Source organism: Saccopteryx bilineata, chromosome 2 (assembly GCF_036850765.1).
Source record: "Saccopteryx bilineata isolate mSacBil1 chromosome 2, mSacBil1_pri_phased_curated, whole genome shotgun sequence".
Taxonomy (NCBI): Eukaryota; Metazoa; Chordata; class Mammalia; order Chiroptera; family Emballonuridae; genus Saccopteryx; species Saccopteryx bilineata.
In genome coordinates, this window is record NC_089491.1 from 239,761,366 (window position 1) to 239,777,860 (window position 16,495).

The following is a 16,495-nucleotide window of genomic DNA, read 5'->3' on the forward strand; positions in this document are numbered from 1 at the left end:
AAAAGCACCTGGCTCCGAGAAGAAAAGACAAACTGCAGAGTTTCACTCCTGAAAAATGTGTGCCATCAATTGCAGAGGTAGAAGGAAGAGCAGGAATCTTTGTTTATAAACCTTCCCAGAGGATTCTGGTGTCAGCCACATCTGGCTAACTCTCCCACAATAAGAAAAGAAAAATATTTTATCATGGCAAGTACATATTTTGGAAAACCATTCTAGAAGTTAAGTGGTTATAATGAGGTCAAGAACTGCCTTCAGTAAGCACTGGGCAAAGATCAGAGCTCTGTTAATAGATGTTCATACACAAACAAATGTTCAGTGCACACAGCCTTCCCCTTTAAAAAAGACTTATATTACTCAGGTAAACTTAGCAAGAATCCTTACACCTTTCTTAAAAACTTACCACCTTCCCTAAACCTGGAAAGGTGGGCGGGTGTTCACTGTGGTGGTCTTCCTTGTCCACCAGATTCCTCTCATAGGCATTTGATTCTCCAGCTTCCCTTCACCACATGATAACAAGGAAATCTATTCCATATACTTATCAGGAATATTTTAAATAAGCTTTGTATATAAATATGGATCTATGAGGAGCATTTGAAAACTGAAAGACTGATAAAAATGACATCAAATAAATATTGAGTATCCATGTTTTCAACTGTGATTAATGGATTTACATTGCACCAGTACAATTCTCTCCAGCGACCTTTTTGAACAGTGGCATTCATTTACAAGATAAACAGTGGGGGACAAGTACAATCTGTAGACCTGGCACACCTGTACACAGAAAGCTATCTGGCCCACATATCTCGGGCGTTTTTGTTGAATTAGCAATTGTAGTAACTACTATAAATAGGAGACTTGCAGGTGGATCTTTTGGGGGGCCCTGAAAGCCTTTCTTACAGTGGTTCTGGGTGGTAACTATGACTCTTGACAATTACAAATACAACTTGTTAACATAAAATAACTGGATAATGCAAGGAAGCATAATCTAAATTATGAATATGCTATTTCCTCAATACACTCAAGTGTTTTAAAATGTTTTAACTGGAAAAAATGAATATTAAAATTGCTTAGAGGAAATTATCCTAGAGCACAATTTTCATAATTTAACATTATGTATATGATACAAGAGAAAACAGTGTAACTAGTTTTCACTCTACCTCGAACTCCTGAAACATACACAGCCTTTTATTCAAATAAACTGAACCATGGCACTGACCCAACACTAAAAAGCAAACTAATACTGGTTTGAAGTAATTCCTTTTATATCCAATTCACTCACCCTGCAAACAGTTTAATGTGGCTTTACCTTCCGTTCATTTTCAAATTCTCATTGCTCAGTCCTTTGTTTGCAAAGTAAAATTTGAAACACAACACTGACAAAAACAAGTATTTGATTAACAAAATGGTGAGCCCAGTGAGGCAGTTATTATTGCCTTCATTAGAAACTCTGGCATATAACTCACTGGCATATAATTCAGATTTGTAATCTAAATTCAACCTCCTCCATCTTAATAAAACTACTATGGCAGGGGTTGCTACCCCTGATCTAATTCTCAAGTTGTCTACTACAAGCCAGTATGTTTCTTAAAATGTTTTCTCAGTACAGGGTAGTGGGAAAATATTGACTGTGAAAGCAGGTAAAAGTTCTTTATCTTGACAACTGGAATAATACCAATAATACCACCTGTTACCTAATTCACAGGTTCACTGTTAAGATACTGTGGGACGTTTGTTACAGTAGAGTACAATGGTATAGAGCAGCAATTTTCAACCATTTTATCTCATGCACACATAAACTAATTACTAAAATACCAAAAATGTGTTTTTTGCCTATTTGACAAAAATAATAGATATAATTTTGATTCATTTACACTGACTGTTATTGTGTTGGCTGTTATTTCTTTATTTGACAATCCAAGGGAAAAGAGGTTGATACCCCTGACTAAATGGTCAGTTATTGCATGTTTTAAAAATTCTTGTGGCATACCAGTTGAAAATCGCTGGAATAGAATGTATTACAAACATTAATAACTATTTAAATTACGATCACCACACGCTAAGTATTAGGTCATGAAAATATGTTATCCAGGCTGACCAGTGGTAGTGTAGTGGATAAAAAATCAACCTGAAATGCTGAGGTCTTGTTTTCAAAAAAATATCTTATCCAGCCAAGTTTAATTTCCAACCAAAAGACATTTTAATATATTTTCATTATTAAACAATTGATTTGGGGATAAGGATCTCAACAGTAGATATATGTTCTGTCAAATGATGTATTTCATTAGAAAGCATGTATAGTTCAACTTAAAACTGACAGAATTTTGGCCCTGGCTGGTTGGCCCAGCGATAAAAGCATTGGCCCAGCATGTGGAAGTCCTGGGTTCGATTCTCGGCCAGGGCACACAGGAGAAGTGTCCATCTGCTTCTTCCCCCTTCCCCCTCTCCTTTCTCTCTAACTCTCTCTTCCCCTCCCGCAGCCAAGGCTCCATTGGAGCAAAGTTGGCCTGGGTGCTGAGGATAGCTCCATGGCCTCCACCTCAGGCACTAGAATAGCTTCTGCTGCAACGAAGCAACGCCCCAGATGGGCAGAGCAGTGCCCCCTAGTAGGCTTGCCTGGTGGATCCCAGTTGGGCGCGTACAGGAATGTGTCTCTCTGCCTCATGGCTTTTCACTTCAGAAAAATATAAATAAATAACTGATAGAATTTTAAAACTATGTGATTAGCATTTCCTTCCATATGGAAAGACAAAGTAATGGCATCGTGTTGCTGTTTAGAAATCTCAGGCCCTGGCCAGTTGGCTCAGTGGTGGAGCATCGACCTGGCATGTGGAAGTCCCAGGTTTGATTCCCGGTCAGGGCACACAGGAGAAGCAATCATTTGCTTCTCCACCTTCCTCTCTCTCTCTCTCTCTCTCTCTCTATCTTTTTTTTTTTTCATTTTTTCGAAGCTGGAAACGGGAAGGCAGGCAGACAGACTCCTGCATGCGCCCGACCAGGATCCACCTGGCATGCCCACCAGGGGGCGATGCTCTGCCCATCTGGGGCGTTGCTCTGTTGCATCCAGAGCCATTCTAGTGCCTGAGGTAGAGGCCACAGAGCCATCCTCAGCGCCCGGGCCATCTTTGCTCCAATGGAGCCTTGGCTGCTGGAGAGGAAGAGAGAGACAGAGAGGAAGGAGAGGGGTAGGAGTGGAGAAGCAGATGGGTGCTTCTCCTGTGTGCCCTGGCCGGGAATCGAGCCCGGGACTCCTGCACGCCAGGCCGACGCTCCACCGCTGAGCCAACCAGCCAGGGCCTGTCTATCTATCTTTTCCCCTCCTGTAGCTGTGGCTCAAATGGTTCAAGCAAGTTGGTCCTCGGCGGCATTGAGGATGGCTCCACAGCCCACCTCAGGTGCTAAAAATAACTCAGTTGCCAAGGAACAGAGCAGCAGCCCCAGATGGGCAGAGCATCAACCAGTAGGAGGTTTGTCAGGTGGCCCTGGGTTGAGGCGCATGCAAAAGCCTGTCTGTCTGCCTCCCTGCCTCTCACTTAATAAAAAAAAAAAAAAAAAAAACTCAGTCATGTCCACTCTTTGCAAACACCTGCTGAACCATTTTATGCAGATGTGGACTACAACAATGTTGGTTGGATTCATTTGCAAATCCAGTGAAGGACATAGATGAGACCACAAAATTGGAATTCTCTACTAGAGTCAGCTCTTTGTTTTAAAAAAATCAGCATAATCATAGTCCATCTGATAAAAAATATACACTGTGTAAATTCAATATTACTTAAGTAAATAACCAATGGAACAGTCATCATTATAGCTACTGCCATTTACTGAGCACCTTTCATATGCCAGGCATTGTGAGCTGTCCTGAGTATTGAAATACTCAATATATCTCTAAATATTTAAATACTCAAATGTCTTGAGTAATCCTCACAAGAATCAAAAATTGTTACTTGTCCAAGGTCATATCGCTGATAAGTGTGATTTGAACCGAAACCTTTTTCATTACAGAGCTGCCTTCTCTGCTGCACAGCTTTCCCCCAGGCAAAGCTGCCAAAACCCCCACATGGCTTGGACCTGCGGCTAATCCCTTGGTCTCCCATCAGATGATGCAATCACTAGGCTAGGCCTGATCTCAGAGGAGCCAGGGAAGGTTACAATTTACCGCCCACAAACAGATTTAATTGGGCAAATTAGTCAACAGCCAGAGAGTCAAGGTAACTACAAACTAATAGTGAAGGGTCCCTGTTCTAAAAATTCAAATAATTTTTTTTAAAAACACAATCATATTTATTAAATGCCTATTCTGTACCCTGCATTGTTTTAGGAACTAAAACAAAGAGTGAATATTAAAATATTGAGCAGAGAAAATATAAATAACATTGATTCACCATTGTGAAAAAAAAAGCTACCTTTGGATACATAGCAGAACAGAACATAGCAGCCCTCCAATATTAACTGAATCAATTCGTATCAGGAAAATTGATTACTCCAAATATTTTTGCCGGTTCTCATAGTGCATGCCATTTCTCTGAGAGTAGAATAGGTAGGTTTGAGAGTCTGCATATCTTTGACTTTATAAAGCCAAATTATTTTCCAAAGTCATCAGACCAATTTATATTCCTACCAACCAGGTAGGAATGTTCCTATTGCTCAACAGTTTCAGGACTTGGTAGTGCCAACTTTACTTTAGGTGTCCAGTAACATGGCACTACAGTTGTAATATGCATTTCCTTGACTATTAATAAAACTCAACACCTTTCCATGTGTTTATTAGACATTTGGACTTTTCCCTTTTCTTGAGTGTTTGTTCAAGACTCATGCCCACACTATTCTATGAGTGCAGAGCAGGTAACATCTTATTTAAGAAACACTTCTCGGCCCTGGCCGATTGGCTCAGTGGTAGAGCGTCGGCCTGGCGTGCAGGAGTCCCGGTTCGATTCCCAGCCAGGGCACACAGGAGAGGTGCCCATCTGCTTCTCCACCTCTCCCCCTCTCCTTCCTTTTTGTCTCTCTCTTCCCCTCCTGCAGCCAAGGCTCCATTGGAGTAAAGTTGGCCCGGGCGCTTAGGATGGCTCTATGGCCTCTGCCTCAAGCGCTAGAGTGGCTCTGGTTGCAACAGAGCAACGCCCCGGATGGGCAAAGCACCACCCCCTAGTGGGCATGCCAGGTGGATCCCGGTCAGGCGCATGCAGGAGTCTGTCTGACTGCCTCCCCGTTTCCAACTTCAGAAAAATACAAAAAAAAAACACTTCTCTATACTGAGGTCATAAATAAATTCTCCTATATTAACTTCTAAAGGGTTTATTGTTTTGTTTTTTATCTCCTGGATCATAGATCAAATGCTTGAATATGTGAGGCTGTTACTCTTCATGGTGTTCTGCTGATCTATCCCTCTATCCAGATGCCAGTATCAGACGGTCTAAATTATTGTAGTTCTTATCTGGTAGAGAAGTTTTCCCAATTTCTTTTTTCTTTCTCAGGAGTGCCTTATCATTTATTGGACCTTGACAAAAATCATAGTATTGGCTTGTCTAGTTTTTAAAATTTGCTGGAATTACATTAAATCTATAAATCAGTTTTCAAATAATTGACACCTTACAATACTGACCTTCTAATCCTTGAACTAGTGTGTCTCTCCATTTATTTAGGTTCAGTAAAAGTCACTCAAGAAAGCTTTAGAATTTTTTCTGTAAAGGCCTTATACATATTTTGTTAGACTTAAAAATACATCTCCTCTAACTTACAAATGTAGAAAAACCATGAACCTAAAAAAAAGGTATGACTTTTAAAATGTATAAAAACATATTTTGTTGAGATACCTAGAGTTTGGGATAAGTATATATAAATAGGAATATAAACTTTCTTAAAATTTTTAAATGAAACGAAGTTCACCAAAGCACAATTAATGCTTCATAATTTAACTCTATGATTACTGTTCAGTAGTCGTATGTCATTTCAACAGATTCAGTGTACTTGAGAAAACGTACATGTCACATAAACGAGTGTCTTAAACATCTATTAGTCACAGGTCTTTATGGTAATTAAATTATGAAATACGTAACATTGAATAATTTCAGTTTATCAACTTCAAGAGAAAAAGAATGAAAGAGAAGATGAATAAAAGATAAGAGACTGAAATTTTATTAATATACACACCATTGCCTGAGATTGAGAAATACAAACACTTTGCTCCTAGTGTTAGCTCCCACCACTCACATAATTCACTAAATGTCTCCTTTTTCCCATTTGCCAAGTAGTTACTACACTATTCTGTTAATGCCACACATTCAGGATTAAACAAAAACAGGTGCCTTAGAAAGGACACTTAAAAAGTTAGTGAACCTTGGCCCTGGCTAGGTGGCTTGGTGGATAAAGCATGGACCTGACACACTAGAGGTTGTAGGTTCAACTCCCGGTCAGGGCACGTCTGAGAAGCAATCAATGAATACACAACTAAATGGAAAACTAAGTGAAACAGCGAGTCAATGCTTCTCTCTCTCTCACCCTTCCTCTTTCTCTAAAATCAGTGAAAAAAAAAAAAGTTAAGTCTAACACAAAGCAATAGTTTTAAGTATCCCACTATCAGAAGGACATTATAGGGTTGCCTGTAATCATGGTTTGTCGTAAGACTGAAAATAACCCCCCAAAATCTTCAAGCAATGCTAAGAAAATGGTATAATATACAAAAATAAGAATTTTGAAGAAAAGGAAGAAAATTTCAGTTATCACTTTGAATGTCTTAATTGTATTCACTCCTTTATTCCTCCAAACATTTTAAAATCCAGTAAGTAAAAGGCATTCTAAATGAGGGGGGCTAAAAAGTATCCATAGCTTTGAAGGATTTGTAATATTTTTTAAGAAGCAAGAAATAAGCAGATGGCCTAACCTGTGGTGGCGCAGTGGATAAAGCCTCGACCTGGAAATGCTGAGGTCGCTGGTTCGAAACCCTGGGCTTGCCTGGTCAAGGCACATATGGGAGTTGATGCTTCCAGCTCCTCCCCCCTTCTCTCTCTCTGTATCTCTCTCTCTCTCTCTCTCTCTCTCTCCTCTCTAAAAATGAATAAATAAAATTATAAAAAAAAAAAAAGAAATAAGCAGAAATAGTTTGCTACTACATACAAATTAAGAACTCAATAAATGTTACTGTTATAACAAAGCAGCAGAAAATGCTAGGACATTGACAGACAAAAGAAATCACTTTCAAGTAAGATGGTCAACAGGGCAACGGGGGAAATGTGTGCTTCCAATTAGCACACATTTTTTGCTCAGAGGTTGGCAAACGAGAGCCCACATGCAGTGGGCCACCTGCTTTTGTATGGGCTGTGAGCAAAGAATTGTTTTTACATTTTAAAATAGTGAAAAGACTCAAAAGAAGAGTATTTCGTGATACATGTAAGGTATAGTACTTCAGGTTTTGGAGTCCATAAATAAAGTTTAATTGGAACACAGCCATGACTTCACACTACAGGAGTAGGACATATGGCCCACAAAGCCACAAATATTTACTTACTCCCTAGTTCTTAACAAGTTTCCCAACCAGTGCTCTTGAAGGATGGATGGGATTTTAGTGGGCAGAGAGGAAGAAATATTCAAGAAATGAAGGAATGAAACTCGAAGGAAAGCCCCTGAGTGTTGTAGGGACAATGGGAAGACACACTTAGCTGAAGCATAGGGTCCAAAAATTAGTAAAGGTAACTGAGCCCGATTACTGTGTGCTTTCTTACTGAGCCATTTATACCATTGTGGTACAGGGTGACAAGCATTCTTCTACATAGTCTATGAAATTGGTACTATTATTTCCCCCATTAATAAATAAACTAGTTAATGATTTGATAAAGAAACTAAGGCTTCCAGAAGTTAAGTCATGGGCCCAAGGTCACAGCCAGTCAATTGAGCTGAGCTATGATTCCAGGTTCCCTTGCCCCAAGAGCCCATGCTGTTAAGTGCTATACCATATCAAACCCCCATAGAGGGTAGTAAAGGGAATACATCTACAAAGTTCAATTAGGGCAAAACTGTCAATGTTTTCAAATATAGGTGTAAAAATATAAGACATTTTTAGCCTGCCCAGTGGTGGTACAGCGGATAAAGCATGGACCTAAAATGGTTTAATGCCCCGGGCTCGCCAAGTCAAGGCACATTCAGAAAGCAACTATGTACTACAAGTTGATGCTTCCCTCTCCTTCTCCTCCTTCCTTCCTTTTTCTTATCTCTAAAATCAGTAAAAATAATCTTAAAAATATATATGATTTTTCTCCGTAGGCCATGATTCTTTAACTGTGTTTAAAAGGACATCTGTCCATGTCTGACCAGGCGGTGGCACAGTGGACAGAGCACTGACCTAGGACGCAAAGAGCCCAGATTCGAAGCCCTGAAGTCGGCCAGCTTGAGTGCAGGCCCACCATCTTGAGCTTGAGGTCACCAGTTTGAGTGTGGGATCACAGATATGGATTCCATGGTCACTGGCTTGAACCCAAAGGTCACTGACTTGAAACCCAAAGTTGCTGGCTCGAGCCCAAAATCATTGGCTTGAGCTCCCCAGTCAAGGCATGAGTTGCTCCAAAGAGTTCCACACTTAAAGTGAAACTATTATGGCCTTTTCATAAATCATAGGAGAAAAACATTGTGAGCTTAATTTTCTCAATTTTAAGTTTTCCCAGAAATCTTTCTTAAATCTTCAAAAAATGGTACATTATAAAAATCAATGAGTGCCCTGGCCAGGTAGCTCAGTTGGTTAGAGCATCGTCATAAAACCTTGCTGGCAAGGTTGTAGGTTCGATACACCAAAGTTGTAGGTTCGATCCTGATTCAGGGCACAGATGGGAAGTGACCAGCAAATGTACAACTAAATGAAATAACAAATGAATGCTTCTATCTCTCTCTTCTCATTGTCTCTCTAAAAATCAATCAATTAAAAAAAATTGTTAAAAAAAAAAAAAAAAAAGAGGCCCTGGCCGGTTGGCTCAGCGGTAGAGCATCGGCCTAGCGTGCGGAGGACCCGGGTTCGATTCCCAGCCAGGGCACACAGGAGAAGCGCCCATTTGCTTCTCCACCCCTCCGACGCGCTTTCCTGTCTGTCTCTCTCTTCCCCTCCCGCAACCAAGGCTCCATTGGAGCAAACATGGCCCCGGGCGCTGGGGATGGCTCTGTGGCCTCTGCCTCAGGCGCTAGAGTGGCTCTAGTCGCAACATGGCGACGCCCAGGATGGGCAGAGCATCGCCCCCTGGTGGGCAGAGCGATGCCCCTGGTGGGCGTGCCGGGTGGATCCCGGTCGGGCGCATGCGGGAGTCTGTCTGACTGTCTCTCCCTGTTTCCAGTTTCAGAAAAATTAAAAAAAAAAAAAAAAAAAAGAATTAACAAATGAACGCATAAATAAGTGTAACAAGTTGATGTTTCCCTCTATCCCTTCCCCTTCCTCTCTTTCTAAGGCAATAAATATGCTGGCTGGGTAGCTCAGTTGGTTAGAGTATTGTCCACCATAGGTCAAGGTAGCAGGTTCAATCTGCAGTCAGGGCACATACAAAAATCAATCAATGAATGAATAAATAAGTAGAACAACAAATAAATGTTTCTCTCTCCTAAAAATCAATCAATAGATAAAAATTATAAAAAATAAAATCAATAAATAATAAAATTCAAGATTTAAAAAAATCAATGAGTAGGCCCTGGCCGGTTGGCTCAGTGGTAGAGCATTGGCCTGGCATGCAGGAGTCCCGGGTTCGATTCCCGGCCAGGGCACACAGGACAGGCGCCCATCTGCTTCTCCACCCCTCCCCCTCTCCTTCCTCTCTGTCTCTCTCTTCCCCTTCCGCAGCGAGGCTCCACTGGAGCAAAGTTGGCCCGGGTGCTGAGGATGGCTCCATGGCCTCTGCCTCAGGAGCTAGAATGGCTCTGGTCGCAACAGAGCAACGCCCCAGGTGGTCAGAGCATCGCCACCTAGTGAGATGCCGGGTGGATCAAGGTCGGGCGCATGCAGGAGTCTGTCTGACTGCCTCCCCGTTTCCAACTTCAGAAAAATACAAAAACAAAAAAACAAATTGGGGAAAGTCAGTTGCTAATGCTTAGCTCAATTTTTTTGTTAACAAATAATATGCTCAATAGTTGTCATTTTATTAATTTAAGTTCAAATGATTAATTAAATATATTGATTCAATAACAGTTAACTTGATTATCTGGAAGTGGTTTTAAGATTAAATTGTTCTTCAAAAGAATAATGCTTCTATTAGAGCTGACATAAGCACTAAAATAATCAGATTCATCTACCTATTAGCAATATATTCGTAGAAATTAAAAAAACGAAAAGTACATAAAGAAATGTAAAAACAAAAAAATAAAAAATTGTATAATGACAGTGCCACTTGGTATCACCCACCTACCAGACTGAGTCTAGGGCTGCACTGTTCAATAGAAATATTATGCGAACCACGTGCATTTTTTTTTTAGAAATTAAATTTAACGGAGTGACATTGATCAACTAGAGTACACAAGTTTCTGGTAAACATAGCTATAGCATTTGGACTGCTGACTGTGTTGTGTGTCCACATGCAATTTAAAATTTTCTGGAAGCTAAATTTTTTTAAAGTAAAAAACAGGCTAAATATAATGATATATTTTATTTAACTTAACATATGTAACATGTTATGTTAATGTGTAATCAATATTTTAGAAATAGAATATTTGGCTTTTTTTCATATTAAATCTCATATCTGGCATATATATATGGTGGGGGGTTTTTTACGGAGACAGAGAGAGAGATGGACAGGGACAGACAGACAGGAACGGAGAGATGTGAAGCATCAACCATTAGTTTTTCCTTGCACGTTGCGACACTTTAGTTGTTCATTGAGTGCTTTCTCATATGTGCCTTGACCATGGGCCTTCAGCAGACCAAGTAACCCCTTGCTCAAGCTAGCAACCTTGGGTCCAAGCTGGTGAGCTTTTGCTCAAACCAGATGAGCCCACGCTCAAGCTGGCGACCTTGGGGTCTCAAACCTGGGTCTTTCCGCATCCCAGTCCAACGCTCTATCCACTGCACCACCACCTGGTCAGGCGAAATCTGGCATATATTTTATATTTATGGCACTGGCCATATTTCACATGCTCCAGAAACCACGTTGGACAGCAAGAGCTAAGGGACAGCTATTCTAAAGATCACCGCAGGAAAGGGGCTATGGATTGCTACCACACACTAAAAGAGGAAGACATGGGTCAAGTAAAGAGTATCTAGCTCCAATATTCTAATGTTAAAACGCAAGTTCGCCTGACCAGGCGGTGGTGCAGTGGATAGAGCATCAGACTGGGATGCGAAAGGACCCAGGTTCGAGACCCCGAGGTCTCCAGCTTGAGCGTGGGCTCATCTGGTTTAAGCAAAAACTCACCAGCTTGGACCCAAGGTCGCTGGCTCGAGCAAAGGGGTTACTCGGTCTGCTGGAGGCCCGCGGTCAAGGCACACATATGAGAAAGCAATCAATGAACAACTAAGGTGTTGCAATGAAAAACTGATGATTGATGCTTCTCATCTCTCTCCGTTCCTGTCTGCCTGTCCCTATCTATCCCTCTCTCGGACTCTCTGTCTCTGTAAAAAAAAACAAAAAAACCCCAAAAAACCGCGAGTTCAATGAAGACTTGATCAACAAACAATAACAGATTATTTTAGTATATTATAATGATTGTTTTCACCACATTTTAACTAGTCTTGCTAGAGTTGTGACTTGGGATTATCTATAACCTCCCACCTCCCTCTTCATTTCCTCACCCTGCCTAATTCTCTGAATTAATTTCAAAGTTATCAAAATAAATAAATAAATAAACTACTTTCAGGTGCTTTCCACAACCCTGAACAAACCTAAAAATTGTCACAGGTATGGGCAATAGGAAACCACTAAAGGATTTTGAAAAAGTAATGGAGCCTGGCCTGTGGGGGCACAGCAGATAGAGCATTGTCCTGAACACTGAGGTCACTCGCTGGTTCAAAACCCTGGGCTTGCCGAGTCAAGGCACATAGGACAAGCAACCAGTGAACAGCTAGAGTGAAGCAACTACTTCTCATTCTACCCCCCTCTTTGTAAAATCAATAAATAAAATCTTTTTAAAAAGAAAAGGTCATGGAAATTATGTCCCAGTGCTAACGCTAAAGTATCAATGTCACAGGAGCCGGAGGAAATAAACTGGAAAGGCACCAGTGCAGAATGTTCCACGTAAGTTTTGAACTAGGGTTATAACCTCGTTACAAGGACAGAGGCCAGATACTCTTTAGCAGTGATCCAACTAAATCATGTAAACAGTATAATACCAGAAGAGGGAAAAGGCTTCAACAGAGCATGACCAAAATAATAAAGTCCAAAAAAGCTCCCTCTCACCTTCCTGCCCCTACTCCAACAGTTCAGAACTTGAGCACAACCACTCTGCAAAGATTTTAGCAAACATTTGCTTAACTCACTCTTTCTACACCAGACCAATTTCTCATTTGCTATGACACATTTAACGTAAATTTATGAAAGTACCTATGATACATTTAAGCAGCAGTTGATAAATTCTACTTGTGAAAAGAGCACACAAATTGCTGGACAGGGTGTGTCTACACATTTTGGAAAGGAGGTGGCATGGGGGAATACTATGTATTTTAGTGGTAATAGGTCAAAGTGCATCAGCCTTCTATTTTAAAACAAACTCTAACTGAACAATTCAAACATTACAGTGACAGGATGTTTAATAGTTTACTGTTTTTACTGAATGAAATTATGTACCGTATTTTCCCATGTATAAGATGCTCCTGCCATGTATCAATATAAAATGCACCTTAATTTGGGGGCCCAAAATTCGAAAAAGAAAATGAAATTACATAAAGTTACTGAACTCGTTTTATTCATCATAAAATTCATACAACTCCTCATCCATGCGACAAAGCAGGAAATGTAAGTAAAAAAATCTACAACCACTGTATAAGACGCACCCAGTTTTTAGACCCCATATTTTTCGCAAAAGGGTGCGTCTTATACATGGGGATATATGGTAGTTTACCAGTGCGAACAATGTAAAATAATTAAGGATGTCAATATTTCTCAACTATGGACAATTCTGCTTGTTACTCAAAAACCTATTCTATAGGTAAAATGGATCAAATACTCTAATTCTTTTAATTCAGAGGATTTCATGATACCCCCTTGAACTAATAGGGAAAACTACTAAAAGTGACATTATCAGTCAAGTCATCAGGTACGATCTACATTTTTTAAAAAATTAGTACAAAACCCATGTACCAGAATGCCGGTTGTAAAAATGTTTTTATGCACAGGTAAGATGTGAAGCACACCAAAACATCAGCAGAGATTATCTCTGTTAATTGTACTTTAGGTAGTTTTTACTTTTTTATACGGTTTTTATATTCTCTCTGTTTTCTACAATGACCTAAAAAAATAAACTTATATAAGTGGAAATTGAAGCAGTACCAATCAATTTATGATTATATTGGGTTGATATGCTATCTCTTATACTACAATAATGCCTAAGTAATAAGCAATCAGGGCCTTGAAGACATGGACTTTGCCTTACCTGTAACACATACTCGATTACATTCACATGCACAATAGAAATACATTACACACATCAATGTGACAGAGCATGCTACAAAACATTAAACCAAAAATGACTTATTGAGAAAAATAGCAGTTTAGCATCCTTGCAAAACACAGCAGAGTTAAGAGTGAGTGCTCAAGGAATAAATGTGGAAAAGGAATCACAAAGTAAACATCTTGGTCCAAACTTTTAAAATGCAAATAAATCTACTATTAAAATTTTCACTTTAAAATAATTCGTTTTATGCCAATCTCACCTCAATTTATTAAGAGTAATCCTACAAGTTACTTTTTAAATAGGCCAGATTGAATCAACACTGCTTTAAACTCGGCATTGCTTCAACCAACTTTTTTGTTTTCTCAATTCTTACAGCAACATTTAAGTATGGTTCTTCAGCATAGAAGCTATTGTGGTGCTGGGGGTGGAGTGGGGAGGAGAGTACTAAAAACATACAATACACCTTCCTGCCTCCGAAGACCTTAAAGTAACAAAAGAACGGGTCAGGAAAAAAAGAGGCCACGAAACAGTCCCGAGTGATTTTGTTGTTTTTAATTAAGGTAAGTTCTATGGAGTTTAAAGAACTTTTTTGCTGGTGATGAGCCTAGCAAGATTTGAACAGGCGAATTAGACACAGGACTGATATGGGTGGGAGTCATCACATCTTTAATCCTCGATGACAACACCCCAACCAGCCCTCCTTGTGCTTAGCGTACACAAATATTGACTGAAAATTGACTAAAATCCAACAAATTCTCCAAGCCAAGCTAAACAGGTACGCACACGAAATTCAACAGCTCTGCGTTCACTTTACTTAGAAGATAAGAGTACCTAACACCTGGCTACAGACTAACAAATGCTTAATGAATGCTGATGATCGGCTGGAAACTATAACACCATCAACCCGCTCCCCAAAGGCCTTTAACGCCCGCCTTTGCACTCGACATACAGACTAGCTGACCATGGCCTCCGTCCAGCCCACCCTGGGCCAGTTTCTGCAGACTAACCCCAACGTGACAACCCCACGTCCCTCCAAGCGGGGACTCCTCAGGTCCCGGTGACGCCCACGCGTATATAGGAACTGGGGACCGGCAATCAATGGCAGGTGGCGGCGCGGCCTCATAAGACAAAGCAGGGCACCCTTCCTAATGGGGCCCTCCAGGGCGCACGCCTGCTGCCCACCTGGCCTCCAGGCCCGTGCCACGCCACCACCCGAGAGCCGTCCCCGAGCTCTGGCCGCCGAGACGTCCCGCAGCACCCTGAGCGCCCGCCCAACCGCCGCCGCAGGAGCGCGCCGGGCGCCCGACTGCCGTCCCGGCCCAACCAACGCGGGCAGGGGAGGAGAGGTGCGCGCGGCCGGCGGAGCGTGCGAACCACTCGGGGGTCGCAGGGAGGAGGCTGCGCCCGGGAAAGGCAGGGGCGAATCTGCGCCGTGGCCATCGCAGAACGCAAAGCCAGAAGGGACTACTCTAAGGGGTTTTGCCCCTTTCCCCATAGAAGGTGCAGATGGTTTGACCCCCCCAACCCGAGTGAGGTGCCTTGTCCCAGCCCCGGCTGGACTGTACCATCGGGCGGTGCCGCCGGGATTTCTCCCCCCCACCACCACCATCATTTCCCCCCCACCCGGGTCCGCGGTCGGTTGGCCCCGGCCGGGCTCTGAGACGCGGAAAGAGCTTAGCGCCATTTTGGGTGGGACTAAGCAAAGACGAAACACCCTCCCAGTCGATGGGGTACTCTGGACGCTGGTTTATACGGTTCCCTTAATCCTTTAGGTACTTACACGGTGTTGGGTGAGGGGAGCTGGAAGATCAGCGGGTCCCCGATCCTCTCTCCCTAGGGGTGATGGAAATCAATCCCCCCCCCGCCACCTCCAGGTGGTTCTTCCCGCCGCAGAGTGGGAGCAGCATAAAAGGCGGGGTCTTATTACCATAATCTGCCTGGCAACCTGATCTCGGCGTTATGTGATTGGTTGAACTCTGTAAACCCCATGCCCAGCCTAGAGACGAGTAACGCTGGGGCGAACTGACAGGCCCAGATTTAAGACTCATGACCAAGATCCCGAGACGCTAATTCAATCGGTAGAGAAGCCAAAAGGAGATTCATACAACGGCCCAATGACTGAAGGCCTCTTTATTTCGTGCTCTGCTGTTCCTTTAAAACCCAATCAAAGAGCGCGTCTCAGACAGCGCTCGCTAGCGTTCATACTCGAAGCCAATCAGAAAAGTCGACTCTTCGAATTCAGGGTGGACTAGGCTCCGAGGGACCCGCGGGCTCCGGGGCGGGGAAACGACCGGCCTCCAAACGCCCGGTGGAGAGGATGGACTGTAGGTGGGGTTCCAAGCCACCTCCTCCACACCCGAGGGGCCCCGAATCCTGAAGCGGCCTTTCTTCCTAGCGCGCAGCTGGACCGGTGCTCTGCACGGAAACCCACTTCCCGGCCTCGGTCTAGTGTTGCTGGGCTGTCCCAAACGCTTCTGGAGCTGACGGCGCTTGCTTCCACCTCGGACCCGCCGATTCTGTTCAGTCCCTGCCGAACCCTGGAGCGCCGCCCTGCATCCCTCCTTTCCCCTTTACATTCTGAAAAAGGAAATGATTTTTCGGAAACGTGAAATATTCAACTCCTTTCTTAACCTCAGGCTTCCACATCCCTTAAAATTGCTTTCTCAAAGGGCAACCGAATGCATGGAAATAAACTCAAGCTTGGAGCAAGAAACCCAGGTTTAGTTACCCCCAATATGAATGGCAAGTAGATTTTGAAGAGATCTTGAAACTGTACCTTCAGGGAGCAGTTTTCCCATCCATGACATCTATCTGGCTACGTTATTTTTAAGATTAAATGAAATTTACGTGTAAAATACTTAGCACAATGGAACGTAAATGAATAGTACACTAGTATTAATGGGGATAAAACATAAAATTACTAAACTAT

The 16,495-nt window shown here is 42.2% G+C and overlaps 1 protein-coding gene across 1 annotated transcript in view; it reads right to left on the reverse strand.

Moving 5' to 3' along the window:
* PRDM10 (PR/SET domain 10) overlaps positions 1-16,284 on the reverse strand; it is a 116,674-nt gene extending 100,390 nt beyond the window's left edge. The window contains exon 1 of the mRNA XM_066259739.1: positions 15,347-16,284. The gene's annotated coding sequence lies outside the window, so the exon portion shown is untranslated. The remainder of the gene's footprint in view (positions 1-15,346) is intronic.
* Positions 16,285-16,495: the final 211 nt, after the last annotated feature.